This window comes from Triticum urartu, chromosome 7 (assembly GCF_003073215.2).
Source record: "Triticum urartu cultivar G1812 chromosome 7, Tu2.1, whole genome shotgun sequence".
Lineage (NCBI taxonomy): Eukaryota > Viridiplantae > Streptophyta > Magnoliopsida > Poales > Poaceae > Triticum > Triticum urartu.
Window position 1 is genome coordinate 177738152 of NC_053028.1, and position 14439 is coordinate 177752590.

Consider the following 14439-nt stretch of genomic DNA (forward strand, 5'->3'; position numbering starts at 1 on the left):
GCTAATCGTGTGTGCAGTAGGGATTGATCGCACACGTAGTGGATCCTAGAAATGTGTCTGATCTCCATGTCTATCGCAAACGTTTCACTTCCGCAAACCGTGTATAGTGTAATCCCTAATTTAAAAATCACATGTTTTCAATTTGAAAGTAGGCAATCACTTATTTCATATCCAACCATGTTTATTACAAATATAGGTTCAACCACGAATGCATAATTCAATGCACAGGTACATATACTGAAGAACTACAGAAGCACCAAGTAAAGAATGATGAACCACAGTTGTACTAAAGACTGTAAAGAGAGAGAGAGGCAAAGACATTCTAGTTGCTGGAGAAGGTGAAGCGGAATGCCCATATTGTGCCCTCCTCCATGTGTAATGCGCGCATGACTCTAGGCCAACCCCTTGTGATGGCTGCCCGTCCATCCTTCACTGTCTTCATTAGGACTTCTTGATGCTCATTGTAGTCTGGATGAAATACTTTAACCTTCATTGCATGTCCACCAATCATGTACTTTGTGAGGTAATCTTGAGTGAACTGCTCCAGGAACCACCGCGAACGAAAATGATTCAGACATTGTTGTCTAACAACTTATTATGGCAGTAAAAAGAGAAGGCTGCAGGTTTGTAGTTACCATCTTACAGCCCATTGTTGTGTTGGATAGAGCATAAACAAATAATTTGCTTGCCACCATTCGTATCTTTTTGCTAATAATCCTTACCAGTTTCCTCACTTGATGCTTGTTCATGAATATCTCATTGCCCCACGCAAAAAGGGTCGATGCGTGGATCCTTGCCAAGGGCATATGTACCTACAAGCAACAAGTCAATATTAGAAGCTAACAAGTGTCTAGGCCTGGATCTGTATGCACTTCATTATGGAATGACGGGGGGAGTATAAGCCGAGGGATGAAACTAACCTCGATGGAAAATGGTGGCCACTCCCGTTATTGTCCTGCATAAGTAGTGGAAAGGCATGATGAGTACAACAACCTTAACATCAAACAAATATAGCAAAGGTAAACAACATCATCTCCAAATGATAGCTTGAATGTGTTGGTTTCAGCATGCTATTAAAGCAGATATAAAATGGAAGGCAATGTTACCGACAACAGTTAACAACCATCAAATATTGCAATTCAAATTGGTATTGTTGAAAATGAATAGAACGTAGGTAATGCTTAAACATCACAGATAAATGTGTAAAACTAAAATAAAGGGCATGTGTTAACTACAACAGGCATAACTGGAACCAAATATAGCCGTTCAAACTGGTATTGATGCAATCGAGCGGCATAGTTCTGACTTGCACATAATAAACATCACATTGTGAATGACTGAAATAAACAAGGCATAAATGATCAATATAACAACCAAATATAGCCATTGAAAACTGGACAGAATCTCACTGCAACCAACCTAACAAGCAAATACAGATAAACAGGGTATATGCTTGAAAACTGGACAAATGCTCACTGCAAGCAACCTAACAAGCAAATACAGATAAATAAGGCATCTGCTTGAAAACTAGACAAATGCTCACTGCAGCCAACCTAACAACTAAATACAGGAAAACAAGGCATCTGCTTGATAACTGGACAAATACTCACTGCAACCAACCTAATAACCAAATACATATAAACAAGGCATCTGCTCGATAACTGAAAAAATGCTCACAACAACCAACCTAACAACCACATACAGATAAACAAGGCATTTACTCACTATAAACAACCAAATATAGACATTCGTGAAACTGAAGTGGACAATTCATACTTAAACATCACATAGCCATATTGAACAATACATTTTTGCATAACTGAAATAATTAAACACGGCACAATTAAAACACCGCACGACAAGTGCTACTACAACAAAGGGTACGGGTTGGCAAGCTAGAAAAGGTAAGATTTGCTGATAGGATGTTGCCTCACATGTCATGGACGGGATCCTTCCAGTTGGAGGAGCACATACCCATGGTATGCTCTCTGATGTCACAGATGGGTTGTTTCACCTTCGAAGAACCTTTGTGGGTGCCCTCCTCGTGGTCGTGGTCGATGACATCTGACTTGGCAATTAAGGATCCCAATCCGCCGCTGTAGAACGCATCCTTCAGAAATGACAAAATGGGCTCGATGGCGTACAAGGATCACAAATCCTTGACCGTGTGGTAGAGGAGATCAGCGGCAGGGCCGTCAAAGAGATCAACGACAGTTGAACCACAGGGGCTGGGGTGGAGCACGTAACCTGTGACATGGCCCGCGTGAAGCTGTCGCTGTCGACGAGCTTGATGTCGTAGCCAGCTTTCCCGAGATATAGTAATACGCTAGCCCACTTACATGAAGCCTTCGGCATGGCAATGTAGTCAACATCTTCACTGGCTTTCGCAACGAGGCTTTGCTCGGGGATCGACGGGTCGGCGTGAACGGCGGTCACCTCGGCAACGTCCGCTGGAGAGGCCATAATAAACCTCTTCTTGGCCGAACGCTCGTCGGGCTCCCAGGGATACGTGGTCGAGCTTAGGCTGCGACATTCTAGAGGAGGGGATGTGGATCTGGCAGGGAGGGACACCACATGCCTCATCTAAAAACTCAGGGGAGTGGGGTGACGGTATTGGAATCGCGCTGTAACCTAAACTTTGTTATCTAAGCTAGGAGGAACGGGCAGACCGGCAGGGGTTGGCGGCGGCGGCGGCGAGCTAGGGTTTGAGGGGGGAGGGGCCGGGTGGGGGACTATGGAGGGGGGTGGTGTTAGAGGATACGCCACGACTACTATTTTTTTAGTAATGATGGGTGGAGATGGTGGTGGACGAGGGAGGGCGACAGTTCAAATGCCTCGCCTATTGCAATTTTACTATAAGGTCGGTGCTGGAGGAGTGTGGGCAACGGTTGAAGTACGAGGCTACTAAAATTTGGGAAATGAATTGATGCAGGGCTGGAGTACCCAAGATTGCGCATGGTCCAATAAGAATATGCGTGTATGATAATAAGGAAAAGTGGCGGAACCGCCGATTTTTGCAACGCTCAAGGCAGGTAGTTTGTTTTTAGATTTCTAGCTTGTTGGTCTATCGCACACGGTTCGTCCTAATTTTGATACGCAAACATGGAATTCAATCTAAATAAACTAGCCACATTTAGCTTGCGCAGGTGGTGATTTTACAACGCACTTGCATCGCACACGGTTAAGCTAGTACCTCCACCTTTGCTCGCGCTTGCGTAGTCGTGCTGATTTTACAGCGCACTTGCATTGCACATGGTTGAGTCAGTACCTCCACCTTTTCTCACACTTGCACAGTCGTGGTGATTCACATCGCACTTGCATCGCACACGGTTAAGACATTATACCCGTGTCCATTGAGCGTCATCAGAGTCTTTGCAGCAAAAAACGTTAGAGAGGGTTAGAAGACAGCCACACCAGCATGTGGCCCAAATATATATGAGTGAAAAGGGTGGTCTATGATGTTCAAAATTCCAATGCAGAACTTTGACCGCGCGGGCCCACGGTTGGGTGCGTCGTCGAAGATCGATGAGAGGGGCCAGAAGTCAAAAACCACCTAGAAGTGGCCAAATATATGTAGGAATATAAGGTGTGATGTTTAAAACTTTAAATACACAATGCACAACTTTGGTGGCACCTGCCTCGCGGACCCGAAAGCACCCTTGGATATATCTATAATGACATAATGTCGTAGCTAGCTAGGGTGCTTGACCCACCTCCCACTTCCTGTCAGCGGGACGGATGCACGTAATGATACTTTGGTCATACATGCATGTCGCCATGACCTACCATAAGACGAACCAGTGAATCTATCATTTGATCAAACAACAACTGTTGTTGTCGATAAACCGCTTGGGACAATAGATTGAACCATCATGAAAAATCGCACGAGAGGGACCACAAAACCAACACCGCTTGCATGCGGACCAAAATGATGTACGTTGGAAAGGGTGATGTGTGTTTTCAATATAGAATAATGTACAATTTAGATGTGGTGCATGCCTCTCATACAGACAACAACCATGAAGGCCGGGTAGTTAAGGACGAGATACACATGGTATGGTGTCCGTCGAACCCAGCAATCCGAGCATGTGGGAGGGAATCCTGACAACGCATGAGCTCGAGCTTTGGTTGAACGACATGTGACAGTAACCGGCCCTAACACAAACTAGGAGGAATCCATTCATGGCCACATACCCCTCATTATCTGTCAAAGGGATGATATATATACACTTGGGGAGCCCAAGATATGCGTGTCGTCACAAAAAACCGCACAAGGGACACATGGTCGATCAGAAGACCCCGTATACAATGCATGCAGCCCGAAAATATGTATGCGTACGGTGGTGTGTGATGTGTTTAAATCCCGAATGCACAACTTCGATGGGCCACAAACTATATTACAAACCGAACACCGTACCCGACCCCAAGCCTGGTTCAATATGTACGACGTCGGTTTCCCAACTTTGAGGCGGTGGGGGGGTGTCATCCAACGCATGCGCTCAAACTTTATTTGGTCTAACATGGCACACATAGCAATAGGAAACCATCATGGTCAAACCCTTCTCGTATGTTGGGTCAAAGGGATAGATTGTGTGGGCCCCCTTGTTATGGTCAAGGATAATATATATACCTCGGGGAGCCCACAGATATGTGCGGCGTCTATAAACCGCACAAGGGAGACATGCTCGATCAGAACACCCGGCCCCTATACCCTGCATGCGACCTGAAAAAATGTATGGGTCTGGTGTGTGATTTGTTCAAATCCCGAAAGCACAAGTTTGACGGGGACCAACTACATCAGTAACATTACAAACTGAACATCGTACCCCCCGCGACCACGTTAAAGATGTACGATGTCGGGAACGCAACTTCGAGGTGGATGGGAGGGGTAGGGGCCGGGTGCCGTCCAACGCATGTGCTGAAACTTGATTTGCTCTAACATAGCACACAGATCAAAGAGTAAACCCTTCGCGTGCGTTGAGTCAAAGGGATAATTTGTGTGGGCCTACAGATGTTGATCATTCTTTGATTTTGGAGAACAAAAAATAACCAATAAAAACATAGTCTACAAATTAGCAAAACAAGGATCCCAAGGTTTGTATAATCGCCATGACAGGTCACTATAGAGTCGATCATTCTTTGATTTTTTAGAACAAAGAATAACCAATAACAAACATAATCTACAAAATAGCAAAACAAGGATCCCAAGGTTTATATAATCGCCATGACAGGTTACTATAGAGACATTTATCTCTATAATGACCGTGTCATAGCGTTTAAATGAAGCTTGAGATATGCAACTTCCCACTGGGTCACCCATCCTTAGAGTGCTCCAGGCCGAGCACACTTAACTTCTGTGTTCTATTCGACTAGGCTAGCGGATGGGAAGCCGCCCCTTGCTGATAGGAATTGCCTCCTTGCCTTTAAGGCATTTCATGCTGGTCACCCTATGGGACCTACTCCCTACTATCACACACATTTGTGCTTTTATAAACTGTGTGTGATATTTACATGGCCAGTGTGTCACCGCCTAGCCTTCAATGAGCACCGACACTGACAGAGGGAAAGTGATGGGAGAAGGGGCGAGAAACCGATGAGAGGAGTGGCGGGAAACGGTAGCGTGTTTGGATATATAACAACATTAATATAGAAAACTTAGTAGAGAAGGAAGCATGAGCTAGCATGACGCATGCGCACAGTGCTTACCCATATACTGCATGTTCTGTCGAAAGGGATGAGGATTGCCATTCGATCTGGGAGCATCCAACGATGCATACATACGATCCGTGGGGTTTGGGTTCTGGCCAATCAAAACACACAACTTAGATTGCACGCGCAACAGGGGTATCGGCCACGGTTTGGTAGGCACACGGCTTTCGTGAGTGAACCGTGTGCTATTTGAAAACATTTCGTGAGAAGAATCTCGATTTTTAAATCCCCATAAATCCAAAACTCACCCAAAAATCGTGAAACTTGGCATGGTGTCACGACATGGCACATATATGTAGAGGAATTTTTTTTTGTCCATTTTAGCGCAAGTTTTATTACAAGCCTCTTACAAACCGGAGCTTCTCTCAAAGAAGCCTCATGGTTTCAATAGGGAAACATGTCCCCCTTGTGGGCAAAACGATAATCACTGCCTCTTTTCGCCTTGTATTTTCTTCTACGGGCAACATGGAACGACAAGATATCCATGCTGAAATTTAAACTTATTCAGGGTTCGTTTGGCCTTTTTATACACTAATTGAGTTTCCTAGGCATTTAGTGCCCATAATTCAAATCTGAACTACAAATACATGCTCTAGTTGACCAAAATGGCTAGAAAAAATATACATGTGTCCTTGGGTGCATGTTTAGGTCCCATGCCAGGAATGGGAATGAATTACAACCCTACTGGCGTCCTGGCTCATCCTCAAACATTTGGAATCTCGGTTTTAAATCCCCACAAATCCAAAACTCGCCAGAAAGTCATGAAAGTTGGCACGGTGTCACGTCATGGCACATATATGTCATGATAAAAACATTGTCCAATTTGGGCCAAGCTTTATTACAAACCTCTTACAATCCGGAGCCTGTTGCAAGAACCCTCGTGGTTTCGATAGGGAAACGTGTCCCCTTGTGGGCGAAACAATAATCGCTCCCTCTTCTAGCCTTGTATTTTCTTCCACACGCAACATTGAACAATGAGAGATTCGCGTCGAACTTTGAAATTATTCAGGGTTTGTTTGACCTTTTTTATTCATCAACTGAGTTTTCTAGGCATTTAATGTCCATAATTCAAATCCGAACTATAAATACATGCTCCAGTGCACCAAAATTGCTAGAAAAAATGTACATGTGTCCTTGGGGTGCATGTTTAGGTCCCATGGAAGGAATGGGAATGAATTCAACCGTCTCGGCGTCCTGGCTCGGCCACAAACATGATGAATCTCGGTATTTAGATCTCTGTAAATCCAAAACTCACTAGAAAGTCATGAAACTTGGCATGGTGTCATTACATGGCACATATATGTCGTGGTAAAATAATTGTCCAATTTGGGCCAAGCTATATTGCAAGTCTCTTACAAACCAAAGCTTCTCGCAACCCTCGTGGTTCCGATAGGGAAACATGCCCCTCTTGTGGGTGAAACGATAATCACTTCCTCTTCTCGCCTTGAACTTTGTTTTTTACAGGCAACATAGAATAACAGGAGTGACGTGCTGAAATTTAAAAGTGTGCAGGGTTCATTTGGCCATTTTATATATTAATTGAGTTTTCTAGGCATTTAATGTAGTCCATAATTCAAATTTGAACTACAAGCACAGGCTCCAGTGAAGCAAAATGGGTGGAAAATCATACATGTGTCATTGGGTGCATGTTTAGGTCTCATTGAAGGAATGAGAATGAATTACAAACTTCTCGTCATCCTAAAACATTGAAAATCTAGGTTTTTAAATCCCAGTAAATTGAAAACTCACCCAAAAAACATGAAACTTGGCATGGTTTCATGACATGACACATATATGCCCTGGTAAAAAATTGTACAGTTTGAGACAAGGTGCACACATTAATACCCAACGAAGTCCTTTTGAAACAAATAGCTGACACATTAATATCACAAACGGTTGCATTATATGAACCATGTGTTCCCGTAACCATTTAAGTGTGGCCACGAGTCCCTCTTTTCTTATGGGATAGTACTACATCTGTCCTCGTTCATTGGTCATCTTTGTATTTTGTGCCAAAATTTAGCCATACTTGATGGCGTGCGCGTAGCTGTTTGATTAGATGGGGCGAGCGCGAGAAGTCCGCCGTGCAGGCTCGACGGGACGCGTGCGAGCAGTCCGCCGCGCAGACTCGACAGGACACGTGCGAACAGCAAGGCCGCCCATGCTCACCGGGAAGCGAGCTCTTTGACCTCCATCCACTAGCTGCCCGCCTCGCTCACATCTTCTCCATTAATGGTAGCCGACCCATTGTTTAACACATGGTTAACTAAAGCACCTGGACAGAGGGTGTTTGCTTGTGATCCCATGGACCCCCTCAATGTTAGCATTTGTTTTTTGTGTTTTCAACTCATATTCCGGCCTAATTTAAAATGCCACATAGGGCAACGGATAATACGATGACAAATTTGCAAAGGCACGAATAATATTTGTCTTACATATTCTGGATAATTTAAAATGCCACATGCGGCAAAGCCCGGAAGACACGGGGGCAAGAGAATAAGGAAATCACAGACAACGATCTAGGTCTCTACTGTCTCTACTCCTCGATGAATCGCTGGGCGACGACATCCTCCAGCTCCTTCAATTCATCACGACTTTGCTTGAAAGCAGCCACAGATTCCTCCACCTCCTGCTCGCGCTCGATCCGGAGCTTTCTCAAGTCACCCATCAGTTCCTTGACGACCGCTATCAGCGTCATCCCCAAGGCACTGCTCTTCTCATGCAGCATCTTCTAGCCGGCGGCCTCCTCCTCCTTCTCGGCGAGCGCCTTGAGGAGCTTCGCATAGTCACCCATGAGTTGGTCGATCAGGCTGGTCGCCTTCTCAACCGAGGCATCACTGATCTCGAGAAGCTTCTTCAAGCCGTCAACCAGCTCTTGCTGCTAATGAGGCCAACGAGAATGCCATCATCGCCGGCTAAGGACTTCAGCAACGCTAGCTCGTCGCGATCACCGACGCGGCGGGTGCGCTTGTGAGAGCCCTCGCGTGCCCATGAGAGCTCGTTCAAGGGCTCCGCGGCGCGCCGGGACATCTCTGCTGCGGCTGTCGCTTGGCGGCGGGACCTCTCTAGTGTTTCCGCGGCCTTGGTCTTTGCTGCCTGGTTATATGTCCACCCAAAACTCCTCCTACTGGTCATGGTGGAACAACTTGATAGGAAAGATGTGGGTGATGAAGAGAGGAACTATGAAGTAATTTCGAGTGGGTAGTTTTATAGCTCGATGCTAAGTGTGAAAACATATTAGTTGATAGGTGTGAACAGATTTGCAATTACTTATTGCGTTGTAATCTGCAATGTGACGAGAAATAAGGTGAAAATTTATTGATGGTTCTGGGCCTACAAAGCCCATTTCTGTTGTTCTGGATCATCGCAAACAGTTCTTATGGATCAACCATATGCCACGCATCGAAAGCCCAAAACATGGGCCCACGTTCTCCAATGTACGTGTATGTGTCTACCCACTATCACACATGGTCAAGATATCACCATCGTGTCTGATGGATGCACCGTCGCGCCTCCCACGGGGTGCCAGAAGGTTGACCATGTGGTTGCTCGCCGTTGAGGCAGCCGCAGCGCGCTGTGCTCGTCGTTGAGGCGGCCATGGTGCGATCTGCTCGCGTCCGTCTGCGTGTTTTGGTCGCCATTGAGGCGGCCGCGGTGCACTCCGCTCTGGCGTCCCTACACGCGCTCTGCTCACCATTGAGGCAAATATACAATGGCAACGGTTAATAATTGTCTTACATATTCAGGATAATTTAAAATGCCACATGCGACAATGCCCATAACACTCACGACCTACATATGCATACAATTATAATAAAATATAGACTAAAAGGCTGAGTTGGTGGCCTTCTGACGATGGTCTTCTTGGACTCCATGATCAGCATAGCACCCTTGCGCCCGTTCATTCCAAGTGTCCCGGCCCGCCTCCGCCTACGGAGCTGCTGGCCCTGGGAGGCTCTTGGGGCTGCTGGGCCTCTTCTAGAAGAGCTTGACAGCATGCAATCGCCCGCATGATATCTCCGCGGAACCGCTCCATTTACATGTCTCTGGCCTGGTAGCAAATTTCGTCCATCACTTGCATCCTCAAGATACCACTTTGGCGATGTTCTACTTCGTCGGGACATCAACTCCGCCAAGGATGCGCTCGAGTCTGGCCACCACATCGTCGGGATCGAGGTTGAAACGGCCGCCGTGGGCAATGATGAAGCGCATGCTGGCCGTGTCTTGACTGAATCGCAGAGGTCCTCCGCCCATTCCTTGAGGGGCATCAGGTTCTCGATGAGCACTGGTGACGGTGGCTTTTCGGGTGGGTCATCGATCATGCCGCCGAGCAGCTCTGGATCTTTTGCACGGTGGATGGAAAACTGCTCATCACACCTCCTCTGCAATATGTCGATTGTGCTCCCAAGGACTGTCACACCTATATTGCTGCCGATGGACCATGGTGCCTGCACCGGCTGATGAACCTCTTGCTCCCCGACCTGCTCCGGCTCGTTCTCCTCGCCGAAGATGTAACACAGGTAGGGGTCGATGTTGAAGCTTTGGTCATTGCTTGGCATGCTTGGAATAACTAATGGTAGATGGGTGAGGACTAGATCTGCGTGGAGTGTCGCGACGGTGCGTTGCCGGCTGGGTTATATGCAGCAATCCATTAGCTGGTGGCGGGAAACCAATGAGGGAAGAGGCGTGGATTTTACAATTCACCCATGTGGAGCGTTGGAAGCATTCGCTGGAGCACATGAAGACTAAGTGGAGCACACACACAACCCGAATACCGTATGCGGTGCCACGTGTTATTTATCACACACATGTTAACATAAGGAAATGTATGTGTAACTTACTAATCATCGAACACAAGTACTCGCAGACGCATCGTGTGCGATACTCCTAGCCACCGCAAGCAACTAGTTGGCATTTTTCAAAGTTTTTTGTACAAATAGAATCGCACACGAACTAACTATAGTAACCGTCTGTGTTATAATTTCTCATCGCAAATAGTTCATCCGAGTGGGATGTTTGCTACGTATCACACACATCTTGTTTACACGAATCGTTTGTGTTCTTTTGGCTCATCGCAAATGGTTCATCTATGTGAACTGTATGCCGCATATCACACACATCTTGTTAAGTTGAACCGTTTCTGTTCTCTTCCCTAATCAAAAACAGTTCGTCCGAGTGAACAATATGCCGTATATCACACACACCTTGAGCTAGCTAACTGTTTCTGTTGCATTCCCTAATAGCAAATAGTTCATCGGAGCAAACTGTATGCCGTATATCGCACACACATTGATATGGCCGCCCGTTTCTATTGTTCTATCTAATCACAAACAGTTCATATGGATCAACCATATGCCCCGCATCGCACATGTAACTAAAATCTGAACCGTGATTGATGTCTTCGCCATCGCAAATGTTTTGCATCTTTTTTGATGGTTTTTTTACATCCCCGTTTGCGATTAATGCATCGCACAAAATTTCGTCAAAGGGTCTCTGATCGTAGTGTCGCGTTAGCAGCATCCTGCAGTAGTGGTATATAGCACCATGTTTTTCATATAGAGAGTCTCCTATGTAGTCACTTTCATATACTAGTGGGAATTTTCATTATAGAACTTGGCTTATATATTCCGATGATGGGCTTCCTCAAATGCCCGAGGTCTTCATGAGCAAGCAAGTTGGATGCACACCCACTTAGTTTTCATGTTGAGCTTTCATACACTTATAGCTCTTAGTGCGCCCGTTGCATGGCAATCCCTACTCCTCGCATTGATACCAATTGATGGGCATATCCATAGCCCGTTGATTAGCCGCATCGATGTGAGACTTTCTTACTTTTTTGTCTTCTCTATGTTTACCCCTATCCTCATACTCTATTCCACCCATGGTGCTATGTGCATGGCTTGCGCTCATGTATTGCATGGGAGTTGAAAAAGCTAAAACGTGTTTAAAAGTATGAACCAATTGCTCGGCTTGTCATCGGGGTTGTGCATGATAAATACTTTGTGTTAAGAATATGGAGCATGACAAGACTATACGATTTGGTAGGGATAGCGTTCTTTAGCATTGATATTTTGAAAGACATGATTTTTTGTTGGGATGCCTGAGTATTAATGTATTTATGTCAAACTATAGACTATTGCTTTGAATCATTCGTGTCTTAATATTCATGCCATGATTAGATATATGATCAAGATTCTGCTAGCTAGCATTCCACATAAAAATTTATCTTTTTTATCATTTACTTACTCGAGGACGAGTAAGAATTAAGCTTGGGGATGTTGATACGTCTTCGTCGTATCTATAATTTTTATTGTTTCATGCCAATATTATACAACTTTCACATACTTTTGGCAACAATTTGTATGATTTATTGGACTAACATATTGATCCAGTGCCCAGTGTTAGTTCTAATTTGTTGCATGTTTTTTGTTTCGCGGAATATCCATATGAAACAAAGTCCAAACGTTATAAAAATTTACGATTATCTTGGAATATATGTGAATTTTGGGAGGTGGAATCAATGCAAACGAAGGCCCATGGCCTCCACAAGACACCAGGGCGCGACCTCCCCCCTGGCATGTGGTGGTGCCTTGTGGGAACCCCGTAATTCGGTTGGGGCTCTTCTTTGGGGTGCAAGAAAGATAATTTATGGGAAAAAATCATGTAGAAGTTTCAGCCCAATCGGAGTCATAGATCTCTGGGAATTTAAGAAATGGAGAAGGGACAGAAAACAGTAATGCGAAACAGAAGAGAACAGAGAGATAGATCCAATCTCGGAGGGGATCTTTCCCTCTGCTGCCATGGAGGCCATGGATCAGAGGGGAAACCCTCCTCCCATCTAGGTGGGAGTCCAAGGAAGAAGAAGAAGGAGGGGCCTCTCTCCCTCTCTCTCCTGGTGGTGCCGGAGTGCCGCCGGGGCAACGATCATGATGGTGATATACATTAACAACCTTGCAACCGCCAACACCGACTTTCTCCCCCTATATGCAGGGTGTATCCTTTCTATTCCCGCTGCAATTCTCTATTTAAATATGCTCAACACTATGTGTTATTCCCAATGATATGTGGTTATCCTATGATGTTTGAGTAGACCTGTTTTGTCCTATGGTTGATTGATGATCATGATTGGTTTGAGTTGTATATTTTATTTTGGTGTTGTCTTACGATGCCCTCCATGTCGCGCAAACGTGAGGGATCCCCACTGTAGGGTGTTGCAATACATTTCATGATTCGCTTATGGTGGGTGGCGTGAGTGACAGAAGCACATACCCGAGTAAGGGGGTTGTTGCGTATGGGATAAAGAGGACTTGATACTTAATGCTATGTTTGGGTTTTACCTTAATGATCTTTGGTAGTCATGGATGCTTGCTAGAGTTCCAATCATAAGTGCATATGATCCAAGTACAGAAAGTATGTTAGCTCATGCCTCTCCCTCATATAAAATTGCAACAATGATTACCGGTTTAGTTATCGATCACCTAGGGACAAATGAATTTCTTGTGTGACAAAAGCTATCTACTTTTATTATCTTGCAATTTATTCGTAGTTTCATTCCTGCAAAGTACTTCTAGTTTCATACTTGTTCTAGATAAAGCAAATGTTAGGCGTGCGTTCAGTTGTATCGATGGTCGATAGAACTTGAGGGAATATTCACTACAAAAAAAGACACATCTATGACATTTTGGGCTGAACGATTTTTTTCTGTCATGCTTATGACACTTTTATGACGATAATTGTGACAAGACCCAGTATCATCATAGATGTGGTGGGCTCCACTTCTATGACAAAAAATCATGACAGAAAATGGGATTTTCGTCCTGGGCGGACCATTGTTGGGGGTTGGATGATCAGTTCCCGGTGGGGGTTGGATGGATAGGACCCCGTGGCAGTAGAGGTCGTTGCCGCTGGATGAACAGGACTCCGATCGAGAGGAGGCCGCCACACACCAGAGCTAGTTGGGGGTGGATGAACAGAACCCCGTGGAGGGCTGGTTGAACAGGACCCCATGTGGAGGGCTGGTTGAACAGTAGTCGGTGGAGGCTGGATGAACATGACCCCGTGGTGAACAGTAGCTGGTGGAGGTTGGAGGAAGTCAATGGTGGATGAACAGTAGAAGGTGGAGGCTGGAGGAAGTCGATGATGGATGAACAGTAGCAGGTGGAGGCTGGAGAAAGTCGGCGGTGGATGAACAGTAACAGGTGGAGGCTGGAGCGAGGTAGTAGACGGTGGATGAACAGTAGCCCGTGGAGTCCCGTTTTGCGGTACACTGATACGTCTCCATCATATCTATTGTTCCAAACTCTTTTGCCCTTGTTTTGGACTCTAATTTGTATGATTTGAATGGAACTAACCCAGACTGACGTTGTTTTCAGCAGAATTGCGATGGTGTTATTTTTGTGCAGAAATAAAAGTTCTCAGAGTGACCTGAAACTTCACGGAGATCAGTTTTGGAATAAATAAAAAATATTGGCGAAAGAATTAACCGAAGGGGGCCCACAACCTATCCACAAGGGTGGGGGGCACGCTGCTACCTCTTGAGCACTGCGTTGGATTTCCTTGAAGAGGAAAGGATGATGCAGCAAAGTAGCGTAAGTATTTCCCTCAGTTTTTGAGAACCAAGGTATCAATCCAGTAGGAGGCTACGCGCGAGTCCCTCGTACCTGCACAAAACAAATAACTCCTCGCAACCAACATGATAAGGGGTTGTCAATCCCTTCACGGTCACTTATG